General features: G+C 46.5%; 3 pseudogenes; 1 reads left to right on the forward strand and 2 right to left on the reverse strand.

The window, feature by feature from the left end:
* Positions 1-5973: 5973 nt before the first annotated feature.
* The window catches only part of LOC119355915, a 70391-nt pseudogene continuing 61663 nt past the window's right edge, over positions 5974-14701 (forward strand).
* On the reverse strand, positions 7066-8266 carry LOC119340247 (annotated as a pseudogene).
* Positions 10707-14701, reverse strand: part of LOC119295507 — a 20955-nt pseudogene continuing 16960 nt past the window's right edge.

Here is a 14701-nt window from a genome sequence, read left to right on the forward strand (position 1 = left end):
CGTTGCCTCGCCATCGCCGTCGCCCCGCTGTGAGCTCTCCCCCTCTAACCCCTCTCCCTCGCCCCCGGCGGCCACCATGGGCGCCGCCCCTCCCCGAGCCCATACACACACACACAAGCATGATGAACACACACACACACGTACATATGTATGAATTAATGCATGTATATATTAGTATATACGTATTTTGTATGTTTAATTAGTTTAGATTTTTTAGATTATTATTTTTTCACTAGTATATATGTATGAATGCATGTTAGATGGATATAATTAGTGTTTAATTAGTATGGAATTTTTTTTATATAAAGTTGTTTTTCAGTTTTTTAATGAATGTATAAAAGTTGTGTTTTCTGTTTTTAGTGTTAGATGCTTAATTAGTATGAAATAGCATATAGAATTTTGACATATGCAATGATAGCATAATTAGTGTTATATAGAAATGTTAGAAATTTTAGTTATCAAAATCCAATCATTAAAAAATGTTACTTTTTGCGGGCATATAGCTAGTATTTGTTCTCGACGATGCCCGGCCCGCATCCTCGCCGTCGACCTGTCGCGACGACGTCCGACTGACCCATGTCCGGGACTGGGCTCCGCCGGGCTGGCACTGGGAGGTGCTGCCTGGAGGGGCGCGCCGCTTGATGAGGAACCCGGCCCCAGGTCCCGTCGTCGACCCTGATCTTGTTTGGTGGCGTTCGCGTGGGCCAGTTTCGGTGCGGAGGGAGCCGGCCCCGCCGGAGGTGGTACGTCGCCATGTCAGGGAGGAGAACAAGCACGTCCATCGCTACATGGTTGCGTTAGAGGGCGGCAGGTTCTCCAATACCTGGCAGTTTCTTCAGGGATCTCACTTCAGCTATGATCCTGTGAGGGTTCCTTCTCTTTGGGTGTCCACCATCCGTGCCGCAGGAACCGCGAGTGTCCTAGATTCTTCTGTAGTATTCGATCTTTAATTAGCTACCTAGCTAGTGATGTACTATTCAATATTATATATTATTCGAGACGATGTATTCGAGATTATATCTATTATTCGAGACGATGTATTCGAGATTATATCTATTATTCGAGACGATGTATTCGAGATTATATCTATTATTCGAGACGATGTAATTTGAATACTAAATTGTTTTATATTTCTTTTGGCATAGTTAAATAAAAGCTATGGCGGACAATACCGACAGAGAGGGAGAACAGACCATGGTCGATATCATACGCGGGCCAAATGATGATCAGAATGAAGAAGATTATGACGGCTCCGAATTTCTAAACAACACCGGAGAGGGTGATATGATATTCGATCGCGACAACCGAATTGATGAAGTCATGAACGACGATGACGAAGAACATGTTGATCCTGAAACAACAAAGACCGGCGAGGTATATATATTTATATAAGCAGGCATCTGGTGATCATCACATGTTTTAAATGAGTTGAAGATATATTAACGAATTGATCTTTCTTCTTTCAGCCATCCGGATCGAGCAAATCTTCAGGCAACAGGACGAAACGAGGCCCGAACAAAAAGTTGAAGGAGGGCGTAAAGTATAATATCGAGGCAATCAGACCTAATGGCAAACCATTAGCGCCTAAGAAGATTGCGGACAAGTTCGTTCGTCAGTGCAGAGTTCTTGTGAAGGACCAACTCCCGATCTCCCTTCAAGAATGGAGAGAGCCAGCAAAGCCACGTCCAGATCTTACTTTTGTCGACGACAGACAAAAAAGTCTGCTTTGGGATACTCTCATGGAACATTTCACCCTACCAAATCATTTCACAGAAGCAGATGTGCAGAAAGTCAAGGACGCTGCTCTTAGGAAGATGGCGGTTGCATTCAAGAACCACAAGAATCGTGAATGGGACAAGTACGTCAAGGGAGGAAGGAAGACTCCAGTATTCGAGGGAACACTAGAGAATCAAAGTGCTCATTGGGACGATTTCGTGAAATTCAAGGATTCAGAATTAGCTAAGGAACGGTCGAGAATAAACAAGAAGAATGCCGAAAAAAGGATAAGTTCCATAAGCTGGGGCCAGGTGGCTACGCGGTGGCAATGCCTAAGTGGGATAAGTCTGAGAAAGAGATGGAGGATGTAGGTGTCACTCCGGTTACTAAGAGCTGCCCCCCTAGGTGCAGGACTTGGTTCTATGCGCATGGGGGGGAGTTGGACCCGAAGACAGGCAAAGTTTCGACGAAGGCATGTCTGAACCGAGCCGACGATAATATACTTGTTGCAATAGAAGAGGCTCGAACGGGGGTGTTCCATCCCAACAGAAAGAACGACGAGCTTACGCGTGCCCTGGGAAATCCTGAACACCCGGGAAGAACACGAGGAAAGGGCGCTATTTCGTGGTATGAGGGGTTTTCGGACTGGAACACCGACTACAGAACCTGTGCGAGAAGGAAGATTGCGGAGGAGAAGCAGAGGAAGATGGAGGAGGAGAAGAGGAAGCTGGACTATGAACGCCTTCAAGGCCTAGAATCAGCGCACGCGGACTTGGTAGTCAAATTCCAGCGGCAGCAGGAGCAGATCGACTCACTTAGCCAGCAAAGGGGGTCTCAGCAGCTGCAACAGCTAGCGGATGATCCAGCATTGGATACCACCGCCCCATCCATGCCGAGAATCAGCGTGGGTTCCGCCCCGTTTGACGCAATGCTGGATAGATACCCTGTGGATGACATCGCGGAGAACACTAACTGTGAGCTACACTTCAAAATTAAGAACATATCCTTGAAGGTGGCGGACGGCGTTGCTTATACAAATTCCCCCGATGCAACCTTCCATTGCAACCCGATTCTAGCAGACTATGCTCGTGTCGTGGTTGATGAGGTGGTGGACCAATATTCGGGGCTAGAGCTTGACATTCCTGGAGGTGACGAGGAGCACACACTCGGAGATGCCAAACATCGTATCATCCTATGGAGAAAGGATTGCATCATCTTTCGAAGGCCACCGACACTGCATCACCCGACTCCTCGTCGAAGTCCGCCACCGAGTCAGCAGACTCCCGCTCCTCCAAGTCCACCAACGCGTCAGACGTCCACTCCTCCTCCAAGTCCGGCACAACCTCAGGCCACTCCTCCTCCAAGTCCGGCACAGCTTCAGGCCACTCCTCCTCGTCCAACTCAGCCCCGTCAGCCGTCTCCGCCTCCTCAGCAATCGCAGAAGAGACACCCCGCAACTATGGTGCGTAGCGGTACGAGTCGAGGTCATAGTACAGGAAGTACAGGCGGAGGCAAGCGATATAAATATGGTCCAAACCTCACTACTCCTCTTCCTGAGAGGGCTTACGACAGGACCGAGGAGCAAACCAATGCCATAGTGCAGGCAGAAGTCGACGCCCATTTTGGACCGAAACCGCCACCGCCGCCAAGGGAGAAAGTGCCTGTGGAAGTAGTTGACCACTTCATTCGTATGGCTCAACCACCAGCTCCTAAGCCTGTAGACACAGACTATGAGCGCCACATCAGGAAGTTACATCGACAACGTCTACAGAAGGAGGCGAGCTCGAGCTCGAGCAAACAACAAGCAGCTGTCAAAAAATGCGTGAAAACCGTTGCCCAGCTGGGAGAACAGGCGGCGCAATCGACCCCCCCGCCAACAACATGTGATAGTACGCGCGCCCAATATTATTGTGGGCAAACCGTTTACGTTCCCGAGGTGGGCGATGTGGTAATAACCCAGGAGCATATAATGCAGGCTCAAACTCTCAATATCACTGTTGGACAACTCCTCGAGATCGAAGACATGCCTGTGCTTACAGAGAAGGAAATAAAACGGAAATATGCCCGGGGCCAACCTTTGGTCAAGCCAGAAGAGGTCAAGAAGCTCCCAACGAGAATGTATGAATTGCATCAATGGTACATGGACATTACCAAGAGATTCGATCGAGAGTCCCTCATGGTGCAAGTTAAGAAGGATCATTACTACCATCAGAAACCTGTGACCGTTGAGTATTTTGAACTGTTTCAGTTATACAATCAAGACGCACTCGACAAATCTATCGTCAGTTGCTATTGTCTGTAAGTGATTTCTTTCTGTAATTTAAGTCTCAAGCTAGCTGTAGTGATCCTTTTGATCAATCATTACCTGTAATTATCCTCACTATTCTTTTCTGTGGTATTATGCAGGATGAAGATGTATGAAATGAGAAAAGGTAGACGCTATGGTATTGGGTTCATTGACCCAAACACCGTTAATGAATACACATGGAAAATAAACAAGCATCATGAAAAGCAGGTAGAGGACAGCATGCTAGAGTTCTTGAAGCGCCTCAAATATAATGAAGATATACTACTTCCTTACAACTTCCAGTGAGTCACACTTTCTTGTACTACAAATTCTCTGTTTTTGCCTACTAGCTAGCTACATGTTTTTGCTTACATATGCCCGCTTAATTAAGACATGCAAACGTATGTGCATGCAGATTTCACTGGATCTTGTGTATCATTAAAGTTGATGCCGGAACAGTTGAAATACTGGACTCACTACTCAAAGCAAATAGTGACTATAATATCTTGTTTGGGATAGTCAACAGGTAATTTCAATCATTATTAACTATATATCTCGGCCTATTTAGTTCGTCATTTCATGATATGAACTATTTAATAACCCCTTTATTCATTTTCTTTGTCGGCGGGCAGGGCTTGGGCAAGGTTCATCAGCGTCACGGAAGGCGAATGGAAATGACAGCTGAAATGGTTTCGATCCAAGGTAAGTAATTAAGTAGTACTAGCTAGCTAGCTAGCTGCCATCTCTTTAATTATCATGCTTGATTAATTATTATCTGATCAAATTAAATTCTATTCTCGTAATAAAGGCCCTGAAGCAGGCGCAGGGGACTGATCTGTGTGCATTCTGCGTTTGCGAGAACATTCGCATGATGGCGTTCGAAAGGAGCAGATCTCAAAGACAGGAATGGGTACGCTTGTCAGAACACTATTCACAATTTTTACACCATTATCGATATCTAGTCACATAACTAATACACATGCATATTGATCTCCTTCTTAATAGTTCAAATAGGTGCGGGACAAGTTCCTAGAAACGGAGCGCGTAGAAGCACTTCAAGAGGAAATAGCGGGATTTTTGCTCGACCAGGTGATAAATCCGAAGGGAGAATACTATTACCCGCTACCGCCCCTATCGACCAGGTCATGAACCACTTCCAATTGTCATCGTGCTCCGAAGGCACCAATTAGGCTAATGCCACTGGCTCCGAAGGCAACATGCATATGTAGGAGAAATTGTATATAGCTATACATGTGTGTATGTATGAATTAATATGGTGGTTTGTGAGACATTGATGATATATATATGATTGGTTCTACTAGAAACTCTCTCTCTCTCTCGCTCTATATATATATATATATATATATATATATATATATATATATATATATATATATATATATATATATATATGCATAACGTGTACAATGTGCAGTATCGTAAAATACCAGCAAACGAAAAAGAATTAAAATGTAAAACACAAAATTAAATAAAAAAGAAATCATAAAACCAAAAAACCTCCAAACATTTTAGTACCGGTTGGTGTTACCAACTGATACTAAAGGGCTCCCGGCCCCCGGAGCTGCCTCGTGCCACGTGGTTCCCCTTTAGCACCGGTTCGTGCTGAACCGGTACTAAAGGGGGGGAGGGGCTTTAGTGCCCACACTTTAGTGCCGGTTATGGAACCGGCACTAAAGGGCCTTACGAACCGGTGCTATTGCCCGGTTCTGCACTAGTGCTCATCTCCTTAGTCTTGCTCCATCATAGGCCGTTCGGGATGCCTATTAAGAGTCGTTGATCTTGACTATCTTCTTGGAGGTGTTTGTTCCTGCCGAGGTCCGAGTGAGACTGAATCAGCAGCATCAATGCTACTGTTTGATTCTCTTGCTTGCAAAATCAACCTCGGGTTCTTCAGATAGCCTGGAGGGATCGAACCAAAGCTACGAGAGCGTTCAGCCACTGGAGGCTAAATGGTTGAAGTTTTTCTTTTCTTCCCTGTAAATAAGTTTCAGAGATTCTTTCCATGTTGCTATCCGACTTTGGATGCAAGAATCTGAATGTGTCATTGCAGAACTGCGATCATTGACACTCGGTTGAACACTTGAACTGTTGTTTTTGTAGCTGCAGCACAAGCTCCACGCCTTCCTCCTCTGGTCGTCGGCCAGCTTCCTTATGCCGATCGAAGTGCTCGTGATCATGTTCTCGAGCAACGTGAAGAGCGCCAAGGCCGTCAAGTTCCTCTTTTACTGCCACGTAGCCACGCAGGTCGCCGCGTGGCCCTGGCCACCACGGCCGCGGCGCTGTCGATTAGAAACTTCGAGAATGCGTTCAAAAACATCCGCCAGCGGATCGGGCTCGCCCTCTATGGCCTCGTCTGGCTCCAGCCGCTCATCGGATTCCTCAGACCCGACAGGTTAGTTAGGCACCTCAACAAACACATTAATTTCCTGTAAATGTTCCTGATGAAAGTGTGTGATGGTTTGTGATCTCTTGTTCTTCAGATGAAAGTATGTGATAAAGGCGAGGAGCATGTGGTACCTTTTGCACTGGCTGCTGGGGGCGGCAGTGTGCGTGGTCGGGGTGGCCAACGTATACATCGGCCTCCAGACGTACCGGGAGAGGATCGGGCAGGAGTGCCGGGCTCTGGATGGCAGAAGAGGCAGCCGCTGGTGTTGGAGACGTCATACCCGGCCAACTACCACAAGGTGGTGGCGGCCGTGATGCCGTAGCATGAGGATGGGAGCTCGCTTGGCCAAATGCAACATCAATCTGTACAGTTAACTTGTTAACTGAAGCTGCAAATTGGACAGCTTTTAGAGCGTAGACAGATAGATTTTCGGTTTTTGAGTAATTAGAGGGTAGATAGATACAAACACGCAGTGTGGCATTTTGCCCAGCCGGGGATTGCATGATCAACAAGAGATTTATATCAAACACCAACTTGTTATATATGCGAAGCAGGCAACCATTCAGCTCGCGTAGATAGATACAGTGAGACAATTTGAGGAACCACAATACAATGATAGTTTGCACTTTCCAAAATACAATTACCAAGTGCCCAAAGTGAATTCCTTGCACAAGTTCAGCTACCGACCCATTTTAGCTAGTCTAAGTAAGAACACACCATTACAACCAACGAACTACGCTTTCGAGGCAAACTTGGCGATGAGCTCGTTCAGAAAGAGGGGTCAGTTGCAGATATGTGCTCCCACTCACTGGTCGCCATGACTACTTGCAAGTCTTGAGCAGACTGTACTTTGAGGAACTCCATGCAGGCCTCCTTGAGTCCATGGCAATGGTGCTGCGCTGACAGACCAAGGATAGCCGTCACTGAGCTCAAATCTATGTGCCTCCACAGCATGTGTTCGCACATTGACTTGAGCCGCTGGAGATCAAACCTATCCGCGCGGCAAGCAAGTGTCGTAGCCACGTAACCCTAGCGACAGCTTCCCCTGCCTCCCCTTGCACCTCTATCTTGGGCATCGAGTCAGTGTAGATGAAACTGAGCAAGGCCTTGAACACATCCGGTTCCATGTCTTGTATCTGTATGGCATCGGCTGTAGCAATCCCCTCCTTCATGGGGCCAAAGAGCTCTGCCATGAAGACGGCGGAACGGGACGCGAGCACACAACGGTGCGCTGCGAATGTCTCGTGGCCAACCTCAAACGTCACGTCGACGCCCACCTTCGTGACAAAGAGATGCTTCAGATGCTCACTTAAATTAGGTGGTGGCACCTCGATCAAGGGAACAGCAGCAGCTTCAGCAATGATGAAGTCACACCGGATGGTGAAACAATCGTCCTTGAGATGCTCTGACTTCTCAAGGGCCTCTCTTTTCATGAAACGGTGGAGACCAAAACCATAGTCTCTTTTATGGAAAGAAGATGCTTTGATTCCACGGACGCGTGCAGGTTCTTGTTTGCCAACCTCACCAATGAAACTAAAGTGATGGTGCGCCTTCACAGGTTGTGCAACATCCTGATCAAGGGAAAGAAAAACAGAAATGTAACCAGCATCCTCCAGGAGGTCACCATTGGGGTAAAACTTGAGAGCCCATTGATAGCCTCCAGCTTTGAAAGAGCCGGTCTTGATTCTCTTTCCATTGGGCAGGTCTTTGATGCGGGAGTAACCTTCAACCACAAGCAGGTGATACCAGCTGCCTCTGCTGGCTGCGCTGGAGCCAGGGTAAAACATGGCCGACTCCGGGGACGATGGCTGCACCAGTCGGCCGTCGGCAACGACGGATACGCCAGCGAACGGCATGATTCCTGCGATCTTGTGGCAATGTGGAGCAGCAGGGGTCGGTGGGCGAGCGGCAGGGAGGACGTTCGCTTGGGGGAACGGCCGCTCGTTTCGGCAGGCGAGTCGGCGCTGGGGAGAGCGGGGCAGGGGAGTGGTCGACGGGGAGGCGGCCCTGGGGAGAGCAGCAGACGGGTCGTCTACGGCGAGGCGGCGGTGGGAAGTGATCGACGGCGAGGAGGCATTGGGGATGGCGGCGGTGCAGGGAGCGTGAGACTAGGGATTTGGCGTTGGGGGCGGCGGCGGTGAGATAGAGGTACCCTCGCGCGCGGAGATGGGCCGGCCCACGCGACTGCTTGTGTCTTTTTTACTCAACGGTTTTGGGCCTAAACCATTCTTTAAATTATTACTAGCAAACATGCCCGCGCATTGACGGGAAAGTAAATATCTTTTTTTATCTGATGAGTCGCTATTTTCTCTACGATTCAATTTTGATTTTTAATTCGTCATATTGATGGCATGCACCTACGACCACACTCAGGCAGCATCTGGTGGTGCCGTTCGACACTAAGGAGGCCGTGCCTATAAATAAAGTTTATTTAAGAAAACCTATATGTATCACTGTCACATGCAACAGATGTAAATAAATCAAGATCATATTTATCAGTTCCAGTATTAATGTTCATGACTATCACATGAATAGATCGGATATTTTCAAAAAAAACCTTTATGTACTTATGATGTTCATGAATTTTATAAGTGTATGTACATCCTATAAAAATTATTTGTGTACTCACTAAAAAAATTGTGTGGTTCATTGGTAAGTATGAGCGTGGATTTCGCTAAAAAAAAGGTATGTATGTAGGGTCTTAGATCATGAAACATGTACAAAGAGAGAACCTGCTGAAAGTATAGCATGCCCAAGGATTATATTATTTTCCTTCAATCTCTCCTTGCCAACCAGCACACAACATTGTGTTCGGCATGCTTATTTGCAATACGGATCCGCACCAGTATGAAATAAAGACGGATCATGTGTCATTGATTAACATTGCGCCCTAAACTGCATTTTAAAAATAGTGAACATGTAAAATAACATCATATTCAAATTCTACATATTTTTCTATAAATTCCATATATAACATGTTAAGAAGTTACGGTTTAAACGATATGTTTATTTGAAAAAAAATATTTTTAATAGACTGCAGGGTGATTAACGCAAATATCATGGGGGTTTATGTAAAACTAAAAAATGATTCACTACCACTTAAAGATGGACCGCAGGTTAATTAGCATAAAAGACATGGTTTTTTTTTGTAAAATGCAAAAAACCGATTTGTTTTAACTTAAAAAGGATTGCGGGTTACTTAATGGAAATGTGATGGGGTTTTTCTGTAAAATGTGTGACAACGGATGACCCGAAGCAATATCCGTTTTATTATTAGGTAGAAATTTCTACTACTCCCTCCGTTCACTTTTATAAGTCATTTCAGACAACTTAAAATGGGATGTTTTGTACATTGTCTGAAATGTCTTTAAGGTCTTATAAAAGTGAACAGAGGGAGTAGCAAAAGTGCCGTGCATTGCAACAAGAAATATAATTGGCAAGTGCATCAAAACATACATCAACATGACACAACAACATTCATTGGCGGCTACAGGGTGCGCATGCCAAGGTCTAGCAAAAGTGCATATAACTCGGGCATTAAAAGCCATTGGTACTATTGTTATACGATAATTCTGTTCACATCAACCATGAACTTTCAAATGAACTTCATTGGTCGGGAGGCTAACGAAGGGGCACATCTTTGTGCCAAGGAGGCGTCGGCAAATAGGATGTGTCTTTGGATCAATTTTGTACCTACTTTTATAGCTTCTTGTCTGTAGAACGATTGTAAGGCCGCTGATTAATTAATGAAAGCTCTTGATTTGCAAAAAAGAAAAACCATGAATAAAATCAAAGTGCAACAGAACAATTAGCTTTTTTTTTGGGGGGGGGGGCTTGGAATCTACTCCCTCCCTTATAGTTTGTTTGGGCTATCGCGGGAATCTCAACAAAGATAGATAATTAAACTCATTGTAGGGAATCAATTTCACATGCCCACTTCCAATTAGCAGAATTATAGGGAATCAATTGCGGGTAAAGTTTCAGTAACTCGTTAACTGAAGCTGCAAATTGGATAGCTTTTCGAGCGTAGATAGATACAAACACGCAATGTGGCATTTTGCCAAGCCGGGGATTGCATGATTAACAAGAGATTTACATTCTACACAAACTTCTTGTATGCCAAGTAGTCAACCATTCAGCTTATGATACGCATACAGTGAGACAACTTGAGGAACCACAATGATAGTTTGCACTTTCCAAAATACAATGACCAAGTGCCCAAAGTGATTTCCTTGCACATGTTCAGCTACTGACCCATTTTAGTATAAGTAAGAACACACCATTACAACCAGCAAACTATGATTTCGAGGCAAGCTTGGCGATGAGCTCATTCAGAACGGAGGGGTCAGTTGCAGACATGTGCTGCCACTCGCTGGTTGCCATGACTCCTCCCAAGATTGCAGCAGATTGTACTTTGAGGAACTCCAGGAAGGCCTCCTTAAGTCCGCGGCAATGGTGCTGTGCTGCCAGACCAAGGATGGCTGTCACCGAGCTCAAATCTATGTGCTCCGACAGCCTCTCTTCACACATCAACTTGAGCCGCTGGAGATCAAACCTATCCACCGCGATAAGCAAGTGTCGCAGCCACGTAACCTCATCGGCATCACCTTTTGCTTCTCCTCCCACTTTCATCACCTTCGGCATCAAATCGGTGTAGATGAAACCAAGCAAAGCGTTGAATACGTTGGGTTCCATGTGTTGTATCTGTATGGCACCCGTCGTGGTCCCCTCCTTCATGGGGCCGAAGAGCTCCGCCATGAAGATGGCGGAATGGGCTGCGAGAATGTTCCGGTGAGCACTAAAGGTCTCATGGCCGACCTTGAACATCACATCGGCGCCAACCTTGGTCGCAAAGAGATGGTTCAGATGCTGGCATAAGTTAGATGGCGGCACCTCAATGAAGGTAGTACCGGCTTCAGAGATGATAAAGTCGCATCGGATGGTGAAACAATCATCCTTGAGATGCACTGACTTGTCAAGGTTCTCTTGTTTTATGAATTGGCTTCGACCCCAGGCACGGTTGTTTGCACAGAAGTCACATGCTCTGCTTGCACGAATGCATCTATTTACTTGCTTGTCGAGCTCATCAATGAAACTAAACTGACAATGCACCTTCACAGATCGTGCAACATGCTGATCGAGGACGAGATAAACGGACATAAACCGGCAGCATCCATGACATCACCGTTGGGATAGAATTCCAGAACCCATTGATATCCTCCAGCTCGGAAGGAGAGTCCCTTGATTCTCCCTCCATTAGGCAGGTCTTTGGTGCAAGAATAACCTTGTACCACAAGTAGGTGATACCACCAGCTGCCGCTGCTGGCCTTGCTAGAAGCATATGCATCTCCAGAAGCTGACTACTGGAAGGATGCGGTCTGTAGCAAGATGGATTCCATCATGGCTAATGGGACTTGGGAGCTTACTGAACGTCCATATGGTTGCAAACCACTGGATGCAAGTGGGTGTTCAAGAAGAAGCTTAGGCCCGACGGTACGATAGAAAAGTACAAGGCCAGGCTTGTGGCCAAGGGCCACGCCCAGAAAGAAGAAGATTTCTTCGACACTTATTCACCTATGGCCAGACTGACCACCATTCGAGTATTACTCTCGTTGGCGGCCTCGCATGGTCTTCTCATTCATCAGATGGATGTTAAGATGGCTTTTTTGAACGGAGAGCTAAAGGATCAAATCTATATGCAACAGCCTGATGGCTTTGTGATGGATGGTCAGGAAGGAAAGGTGTGTAAGTTGGTGAAATCTTTGTATGGCCTGCGACAAGCGCCTAAGAAATGGCATGACAAGTTTAATGAAACGTTGACATCTATTGGCTTTGTTGTTAATGAGGCCGACAAATGTGTATACTATCACTATGGTGGGGGCGAAGGAGTTATACTGTGTTTGTATGTTGATGACATACTGATATTTGGGACTAATCTCAAGTTGACCGAGGAGGTTAAGTCTTTCCTATCTCAGAACTTTGAGATGAAGGACCTTGGAGTGGCTGATGTTATCTTGAACATCAAGCTATTGAGAGATGATGAGGGTGGGATTACACTTCTGCAATCCCATTATATTGAGAAGGTGTTGAGTCGCTTTGGATATTCGGACTGCAAACCATCTCAAACACCATATGATTCTAGTGTGCTGATTCGAAAGTCTAAAGGCACATCTATAGATTAATTGAGATACTCTCATATTGTTGGTTCACTCCAGTATCTAGCGAGCGCAACGAGGCCTGACATCGCATTTGCTATTAGCAAACTGAGCCGATTTGTTTCCAAACCGGGTGATGTACATTGGCATGCTCTAGAGAGAGTTATGCGCTATGTGAAAGGTACTTGAACTATGGACTTCACTATACCGGATACCAATCGGTACTTGAAGGGTATAGTGATGCGAATTGGATCTCTGATGCTGATGAGATGAAGGCCACAACTGGGTATATGTTTACTCTTGGAGGTGGTGTTGTTTCCTGGAAGTCTTGCAAGCAAACGATCTTAACAAGATCGACAATGGAAGCAGAATTAACAGCATTAGACACATAGGGTGGCGAAGCAGAATGGCTTCGAGATCTGTTGATGGACTTGCTAGTGGTTGAGAAGCCGGTTCCGGCCATCCTTATGAACTGTGACAATCAAACAGTTATTGTCAAGGTGAAGAGTTCAAAGAACAACATGAAGTCCAACAAACACATAAGAATGAGATTGAAAGCTGTCAGAAAATTGAGCAACTCTGGAGTGATAGCGTTGGATTATATTCAAACGGCTAAGAATCTGGCAGATCCCTTTACTAAAGGACTATCACGTGTTGTGATAGATAGCGCACCAAGGGAGATGGGTATGAGACCCACATGAGTTGCCATGGTACTAACCCAACCTATGTGATCGGAGATCCCGTGAAGTAGGACCTGGGAAAACAAGCCAGCGGTGAACTAAGGAGAGTAACTTTACTAACCCACTCCATTGGAGATGCAATACTCTCGGAAACTGTATGGAAGGATGATTATTGTCTTAATGTGTTCCAAGGCTTATATGTATAAGCAAGATGCTATCCTACAGAGCGATCTTTGGAGGAGCACACCTATATGAGCCCGACTGCTAGTCACAGTCTATGAGATTGGGGTGATCTCTAGCAAGCTCATGAACAGGCCAGGAGTGTGACTAATATGCTCCACCCGAGGGGTCGGCCTTCGGCAGCCTCGTATCAGTAAGACTTGTGGTGAAACTTCTTGACGCCAAACTGACAATTCAAGGCATAGTCCATTGTTCAGTTGTGAAGGAGTGTAGCTACTTGGTCTAGGTGGAGCTCAACCTTAATCGGTCTCCACTGAGATGTTGGTATATCAAAACAACGTTTGGAACAAAGGACAAAGTGGGCCCCTAAGATCTGGTGGGGGATTTTTGAAATATGAGATGGGCCTAGTGCCCATATGACAATTTCGTATTTAATCTCTAAGGGCCCATGTAGGTGGCATGACAAGGTGGTGGAAAGTTTAGTCCCACCCCGGAAGTGGAAGGAGAGTTGGAGTGGTTTATAAGGGATTCTCTCCCTCATGCTATTGGAGCTTGAGAAGAGATGAGGCCCTCGCGCACTCCTTCTCCTCTGCTTGCCTCGCCATGCCACGCCTCGCCTCGTCACGACACACCGCGGGTTGCGGGATTGAGCCGAGCCGAGCTCACTCCTATGCGCTTCTTTTTGCCGGTCAGGAACGGAGAGTCTTTGACAGTTAGGGCCACGATCTGAGACGTCGGATCATGGGCTACCGACTTCGACGTGGGTTCAGCCCACGTCTCTCCACGCGCGGCCGCACATATATATGTGGGGCACTGCCAACCCTAGCCGCGCCCCGAGACCGATGTGCCAGGTGTCTTCCAGTTATTCGCTGTTGTTGCCTTGTCATTTGTTTGCGTGTCATGCATTTCATATCATGTCATCATGTGCATCGCACTTGCATACATGTTCGTTTCATGCATTCGAGCATTTTCCCCGTTGTCCGTTTTCCAAACCCCCTCCATCCTCTCGCTCGTTCGATCATGATCGCGTGGCCGAAAACCGCACCTCATTTGGACTCTCCTAGCTCCATCTACCTATAAATATGTGCTCTCCTCCGAAAATTCCGCGCAGATGAAACCCTAGCTCCTTCCACCTCGCGCCACCGGACAAAATCCCCCGCCGCTGGACATGTCCGCCTCCGCGTCCGAGCCAATCACGCATCGACACATCACCGCCGCCGTTTCGCGCGCCGCCGAGGCCCGCTGGCCCAGATCCGCCCCCCGTCGGGCCCGAACC

The sequence above is a fragment of the Triticum dicoccoides genome, chromosome 1A (assembly GCF_002162155.2).
Source record: "Triticum dicoccoides isolate Atlit2015 ecotype Zavitan chromosome 1A, WEW_v2.0, whole genome shotgun sequence".
Lineage (NCBI taxonomy): Eukaryota > Viridiplantae > Streptophyta > Magnoliopsida > Poales > Poaceae > Triticum > Triticum dicoccoides.